This window comes from Apium graveolens, chromosome 6 (genome assembly GCF_009905375.1).
Source record: "Apium graveolens cultivar Ventura chromosome 6, ASM990537v1, whole genome shotgun sequence".
Taxonomy (NCBI): domain Eukaryota; kingdom Viridiplantae; phylum Streptophyta; class Magnoliopsida; order Apiales; family Apiaceae; genus Apium; species Apium graveolens.
This window is the reverse complement of record NC_133652.1, coordinates 24,177,967-24,186,429: the sequence shown is the minus strand read 5'-3', so window position 1 is coordinate 24,186,429 and position 8,463 is coordinate 24,177,967. Positions and strand designations below refer to the sequence as shown.

Below are 8,463 nucleotides of genomic sequence, written 5' to 3'. Positions count from 1 at the left end.
TGGTCAACCACGGCTAAATACAACCGCCAACGGTCGAATTTCAATTCAATTGACATAGTGCGGTTGAATTTAGTTAAAAATTTGACTGGTATTTTTGTGCCGTCGAATTTATCTTTGCCAAAACTGGAGGGAATTTTCCGCCCAACTAAATTATTTTTACGCTCCTAAATTCAACCGCTAGCTGTCCAATATAGCCTTACCAAATGGAGGGATATTTTCCCGCTTTTTTTGTTTGAATTTATTTAAATAGCAAAAAAAAAACAAAACAGCCAAATGCAAAAAAAAAACGATTTCAACCGAAATCGGTTGAAATAATTAAATTGATTGCAAGCGGTTTTATTTAGTAAACGAAAAAACACACAAAAAAAAAATTTAAAAAGTATTTTTAAAAAAATCGAAACAACAATTTAGGATTAAATAATAGTTAGATGTACTAGCCAAACTGAAGCTTGACTGTTAAAATGACAAACCAAATAAAATTATTTTGATATGAAACTTTGGTTATATCACTAATATATATATATATATATACACTTTGACATACTATTGGATCATTGAATTTTTTTTAAAGAAAATCGAAACACCAATTCAGGAATAAACACTAGTTAACTGAAACTTGATTGTTAAAATGGCTAACCAAATAAAATTATTTTGATATGAAATTTTTGTTATATCACTAATATATATGTATATATATTGACATTCAAGGTTGGATCGTTGAAAAATATTTTTAAAAAAATCGAAACACCAATTCAGGAATACACACTAGTTAGCTATACTAGTCAAACTGAAACTTGACTGTTAAAATGACAAATCAAATAAAATTATTTTGATTTGAAATTTTGGTTATATCACTAATACACACACACATATATATTGACATACATACGGTTGGATCATTGAAAAATAATTTTAAAAAAGGGTGTTTTACTAATATGTCCCATTTTAAAAGTTGATTTATAAATGTGTCCTATTTCTAATTATATTTAGAGATATATCCTATATACCAGATTTTTTATAATTTGTAATTAATAATGGTTAACTTTTTTTTTTGCTAAATAAAAGTTGAGTGGTTTGTCAGACAACTGCAAGACCAACCCAGCCAGGAAGAACCCAACTAAGAACGATCCTCTACGGCTCTGAATGGTGCACTGACCATGCAGGGCTGTTAATCACGCTCTGGTCCTACAGTCATGATTAATCCACCATACTTGGTCACCTGTCTCCTTAGAAATCAAGGATACAGAGGTACGATTACTATAGAACAGATCATGTTCAAGTAAGGGCGTAATCATGGGTAACTTTAATAGTTTCAAATGTCATATATAATCTTTTTTCGCTACCGTTATATTGTGATATCTTAATGTGCATGATTATATTGTTGATGAAAAGAGTTAAATCTAATCCGAAAAGTGTTTATATATACAGGAGACCACATAACTTCTAGAAAATGATGAAAACTAAAATTTAACAAATTATGATACAACAAATAGAGTGAAACATCACACTGACTTAAGTTTGCAGATCAATGTATAAAACTTTCTCAATCAATAAATATAAATATACATGTATATACACATTGGTGTACCAGTACTACGAATCTTGCATGGCTGCTTGCTTGACTTGTTTTCAGTGATGAAATCGTCATTCCCAACATAGGCTTACTCGAAGGACACCATGAGTGTTGTTTAACCTTACTTGAAGGATATTATAGTTGTAGTTGATTGCTGACAAAACTTAAAGAATATTTTGTTTTGCTAACACAATCATTCTGTCACTATATCATAGACTCGCTATATCATTCTTTTTATTTTGATTTTTAACAACATCAAATATATATGTATTTGCATTTGCAGGCGTTGCTTATTTCTAAAATTTCAATAACAACCGACCCGGGACACTAGATTTTTGAGACAATTCTACTGAACTGAATTATGTATTATATTTTAATGTTGAATATTTTATGTGATCTTTAAGAACCTAAAATCTAGTTTTATGGCTTAGTATTTGTATTATAGGGCATTCTAGTCATATTTAGTATTATTTATAAAGTAGTTATATATATATATGAGTTTTACATGAGTTAAAATTAACTAGAGGACATAATTATAATTATTGAATAAAAAAGGACATATCAGTAAAGTAACTCATAAATTTGGGACAGATTGTATAAATCCCCTTTAAAAAATCAAAACACCAATTGACGAATAAACACTAGTTAGCTAACTGTACTAGTCAAACTGATGCTTGACTATTAAATCGGAACGATTTTCGACGAGTCGTACTTAGCCGGTTTTCTTGTTGTGATGTCCCTTAACTTATGTTTTCTAAAATATATACTCTCCTTCCACCCAATTTTCCTATAAAATTCTTTACATTGGAATTGGGCATAAGTGAACCAATAAACTTTAATGTAATGTTAAATGTATAAATAGAGTATAATGAAGTAATATAGAGAATGTGTAACTTCTAATATTATATATACTTACTAATTTTGAAAAACTTTGAAACATAAAGAATCGAGAGACGTAGTGTAAATAAGTAAATAAATGAATGGGTAGGAGGAGTAATATTTTACATTAAATGAAATGATGGAAAATGATTATAATTTAAAAGTATGAAATTTAATATCCCAAAAAAAATATGAAATTTAATTGATTTCAGGGAACTCTTACAACCACTTTATCATATTTATACTATCTAATAATAAGATAAATACACTTTTTATTGAGTTTAATTAATTTCATGGATTCAAACTTTTACAACAACATTACTATATCTATATTATTTGATAATAAGGTAAGTACACTTTTGGTGGAACACATGTTGGATCAAAGTAACAAATTATGATTTTCATTACATAATTTAATTTAAATGATTATATCCGGTTTGAACCTCTACACCTATATAATTATATCTATAATATTTATTTAAGGGGAACACAATTCCACTCAAACACATTTTATAGTACTAAAGTTCCGATTTGATTAAAAAACTATTTAATTGTATTGTAATCATCATGTACGAACCTTTACAAATACATAATTTTATAATATTTAGTATTTTATTTTCTTTAGTTTGTGGGAATCGAGCTTAAAATATTTTATTCACCTATATAACCTTATACCACTACACCATATTGTCAAATGTACTTTTTATGATACACATAATATGTAAGTGTGCTAATTGAATATTTTACTGTGCTAAATGAATATTTTAAATAACTTTAAAGATAGCTACTTGCATTCCGCAAAAAAAAAATAGTTACTTGAATATTTGTAAGTTAATTTTAAATAATTGAATTTCAGATATAAAGTTAGACATAATACATAAATGTATTATTATCTTATTTAATAATCATTTTTTAGTTTAAATATATATCTCATATAATTTTTATTATAAAAAGTAATTAAAATATACATATATAATTTTTAAAGAAAATATTGAAAATATATTCGCTTATATATAAATAATCTATATTGGTATTACATATTTAGATAAGTTTGAATTATAATAATTCAATGCATTTTAGTTTATTTCGAATTTTAAATTAGAACTTGGCCCAATATTCAAAAAATACTCGAAATTTGACTACATGACCCGACTGAAAAATATCGTCAGATTCTACTTTTAGTAAATTTAAATTACAAGTTCGGCGATAAATCTTACCAATAATGTGAAATTTTTTAATATCTTATTTTTATATAAATTAATGTGTTTAAGGTGTTTATAGGATCAAGTCAATTAATTACTTGTATTAAAATTACTAACTTCGCTGGAAGTGCATCATTGTTTTTTGGATTTTAAAAATATTCAAAATTTGACATGAGATCTCACGAGATTTGTTAAAACTACGATGATATATTAAATCGATTTATTTTTTATTTTTCACCTAAAAAAACTAGCTTCTTAAAAAATAACTATTTTAGATACTCAATATTCATTGATGAAGGTTAGATAGTGCAAAAATTTTGAATTAATTCTATATTTTGAATTATTCAAATAAAAGTTATATCTATACTATATTGTAGTATTTGATTCAATGTATTTTTTATTATTTAAAGAAAATATATATATTGTTCAATAATTTGAATGAATTAACCATTTTAAATGATATTTATGAAACTTTATCGAATTGAAAAATATTTAATTTTAGGAGAATAGTATACAATGTTATCAAATTATTATATGAAGAAATATTATAGTCGTAATGAAACAAATTTAAAAATGGTTTAAATAACAATAAATTACATTTTATTTCTTCAAATTCTTCAAAAAATCATGAATATCAATATTAAGTCTTTATAATATATAATTTATTTTTATATTAAAACAATAGATATGGATGGTTTGTAAATGATAATGTGAATACCATATATAAATTATTACAATTTATTTATCACATAATTTTAATTTTTGAATAAATATAAATGCATGTTATTTAAGTAATCAATTGCCTCACTAGATGTTAATAATGAATATACTTGTACATAAATTAGATATTTAGCATGTAATAATTGAAACCATCGTAATTTACTAATAAATGTAACATATGATAATTTACATGCTGACACACACATATAACTTAATCTTATTTTGTTAACATTAGTGTAAATAAAAAATTAATATTTTTTCATACATACATATGTTGAATTTCAGAAACTAACATTTTTCATTAAAATCAACTTTTATATTAATAGTAGGGTAAATTTTACAATATTGTATATTATGATTGCAAGTCATTCTGACTTCAGTTATGCAATTTTTATCTTTTTAAATTGAAGAAGTTAATTGTAAGTTAGTAATAAACTCGGTAATAATACAGACCAATACACATAATTTTTTAAAAAAAAATCAAAATTTTTAGTCAACTCTGTATCAACATATATATGTTAATTTTTAGCTTTTTTTTATAAACATATTAACGACATTCTACATATTAAGTTTAATTATTTCGTTTTAATCATACACTAACTAACCTATTTATATTCATTCATTAAATATAAATTATATAACACAAACAAGAATATATATATATATATTTTGCTTGATGAGCTATATTAGAAATGTTGTGTAATTTGATAATGTCTTGTATGAAAATAATACATATTGATAAACAATCAACTTGTATTTGATATACATTAGACATTATACAACATTTATAAATAAAAAATTAATTAAAAATATTATAATTGCATGATGCATATAAAAACTCTTGAAAATGACCCGTGCTTCGTATAGGTTATTATACTAGTTCTTTCCTAATTCCCCAACTACATAATCGATAACATAATTGATAACATGGTTAGAGTCCGTAATATTATAATATAGAGATTTAAGAAGTTCTCACAAGATCAACTCCGTTTGTTTATTGCATTTCTAAATGTAAAGAGCCGTTTATATAAGTCACTTTCTCCCGAACTTTCTAGAGAAAACTTTATTTGCAACTCTAAAATCTTGGGATGTGATCAATACAATTAATCTAATTACCTAAATAATCATTACTAAAGACTTTTTAAGTTCATTTGATTTTATAAAAAAACAAAAAGAAACAAAGATGATTATTAGAGACGCAACACTAAATTGCACCTTGTTTGTACCTAATTATCAATCACATTAAAAAGTTGTGTATCATAAGAGGCATTTGTTGAACAGTGTGATTATTATTGAAAGAAATGAAGTAGTTATCTTTATCCAGTCCTAAAACATTGATTATATGTAAGCATAATATTGGAATATTAATATGCGATATGCCTCGATAGTCGCTGATTGAACTATATTTAGTAATAGAAGGAGCTTACAAGAAATGAAAATTCAAAAATAATTAAATGATAAAAAAATGAAGCGGGAAAAGATACATAATATAGATAAAGATGTCAAGAACTTGCAATTTATTATGATCTCAATGTTGGAATTAATCCAAAAATTTGTTATAATTTTTTTATTTAGTTATAAACATTGTTGTGAACACATATTAGAAGTTATTGACTTCGTAGTATAAGCTACTCAGCTGTATCTTTAGTATGGGCTGAGTATTTTGTTTAAAGCTATTTTTCAGTTTGTTATCTATTTTCTATATCTGCATGTAATGTATTTGAACGTAAAAAAATACACTAATCTTTCTTTTATCTTCTCATTTTTATACATACAATTCAGTGTTCTTTATTTTTTTGAGTATGTGTGTGATCAAACTATGAGCTTGAAATCATACACTTGATATCAGATCCAAACACTTAACTTGAGGATCCCCCAAACAATCAACAAACCACACATACACCAAAAGGCAATAAATGGACTGCTGGCTTGAACTATGTACCTGATGTTCGCGAGACACAACCACACAACATCTTCATTGAAGATGAAAGCATTCATGCAAGCTCAAGGAGTGTGGGAGGCTATGAAACCCTACGACCCGAAGCTAGTTGTTGAAGTGAAAATGAACAAGATTGAAATGGTTGCAAATTACCATGACATCTCAAAATATATACTGTTGTCTGTTGCTGAGAAGAAATCCGTCAAGGAAGCTTGTGATGTAATGAAAATGATGTGCATGGTAGAAAATTGAGTGAAAGTCGCAAAAATGCAAACATTAAAAGATGAGTTTGAATATAAAATGAAGGAGAAAGAGCAACTTGAAGATTACAATATGAAACTAAACGAATAGTATAAAATATACGAGCCTTGAGAGAAAAGATGGTGGAAGCTTATATTGTGAAGAAATTATTAAGGCCAGTCCCATCAAATTTCTACAGATTGCTTTAATGATTGAGCAATTTGGGGTCTTAAATAGAAGATGTCAGTAGAAGAGGTAATATGGCATTTGAAAGCTCATGAAGAGAGGATTCATGGGCATGTTAAAGATAATGTGAATCGGCTGCTTTTAACTCAGTAAGATTGGAATCAAAAATCAGAATTTTGAGGATTACATGGCAAAAACCGTGGCAACCGGAGAATATGTCATATAAAAGGTACAACGAACCAAGAGGCAGAAGGATATTATGGTTTAAATAGTGGACGTGACTAGAGAAGGATAAAGTGTGACAACCCGGGTCAATTCCGAGTAATTTTCAAAAAATATGTCAAGCCCCGATTTCGAGCCTGTAATAAGTCGAAATATATTGGCTCAAATGTAGTAAATTTTCATAGTCTACAAACCCACCACATGTCCTCAATATATCATGATTTATTGGTGCACTTAGTAGTAGTACTTTGTTTTATAAACTGGACTTCCTAGATGTGGGACTGAGGTATTACAGACTCCCCCAATTAAACTTTTAACTTCCTCGTCAATCGAAAAGAGACAACCCATAGTTCCAAGATTGTATCTCTCTGGCCTTGTGGAATAATACCGGCAATTTTCGTGTTCCCCCCTCCAGACCTCTGATTCCCATTAGGGGATAATACCACCAGCCTTCGTGTCCCCACCTCCCGAAACTTGATGATTCCAATATTTCATAGCCGGCTCTGATACCATACGTAATAACTCGGGTAAAATCCCGAGTGTTAACAAAAATTAACTAAAGTATCGATTATGAGTCTGACATAAGTAGTCGAAACCTTCTTGGGTAGTTCTGAATCCATCCACTGATCCTCAAAAGATAATGATTTGTTGGTGTACTTAGTAATAATACTTTTCCTTACAAATTGAAGAAAAGTTCTAAATTTACTCGATGTGTGACTACGTGTTACATAAAGTGTTACAACTGTAATACCTATAGATACTACGCCTTTCTATTTTTGTTGATAATCAAACAATATCGGATTTTTTATATATATTATGATTCTTATCCAATATAGGAACATTCATTAGCCAAGTTAAGAGTTGGTAAAATAGAAATATATTTAATAAAATATGATATGTAAGGTATAAAATAAAATGACTAAATATAATATAAGATAAATTTAAGTTAGGTTACATATGTTTAATGTATATGTTAATATATTTTGAAACGGTCTGATTAGGTCTTAAATAGTCGATTTGGATGTGAAAATCGAACCGTAAAATAGGTTTGATTTAAATCAACCTAAACTAAATCAAGCCGATAAAATATATGAAAAAATGGTTTGAACGGTTTGATTCAGTTCGGCTCGGTAGGTTTGATTTTTTTTGCTTAGCCCTACCTGTAATGCATGTTTTTAAAATAAAGATTGTAAGCTTAAGTTGGGTACATCTTTCATGACTAACTCTAAACCTTTTGAATTATTATACACTAAACTATCGCTGACTTCCGTTGACAATACTAAGTGCTCTATATATTATTTTTATTGATGTTGATAATCGTACATCATCTGACTTTATCCTCTATATATTATTTTAATTGATATTGATGCATTTTATCAATTAAAAAATATTTTCAAAAAATTATATCATATGTCTATTATTTCTGTATATTCGAACAATGAAGGCCTAACACAGCACTTCACTCTATTTAATTTTCTTTCAGATATCACATTTTACAACAC

At 27.2% G+C, this 8,463-nt stretch overlaps 1 non-coding gene across 1 annotated transcript; it reads right to left on the bottom strand.

Moving 5' to 3' along the window:
* Nucleotides 1-1,071: 1,071 nt before the first annotated feature.
* On the bottom strand, nucleotides 1,072-1,289 carry LOC141669850 (small nucleolar RNA U3). Its single transcript, XR_012554103.1, has one exon. It is a non-coding gene; the product is annotated as a small nucleolar RNA U3 (small nucleolar RNA).
* Between the last annotated feature and the right edge of the window lie 7,174 nt (nucleotides 1,290-8,463).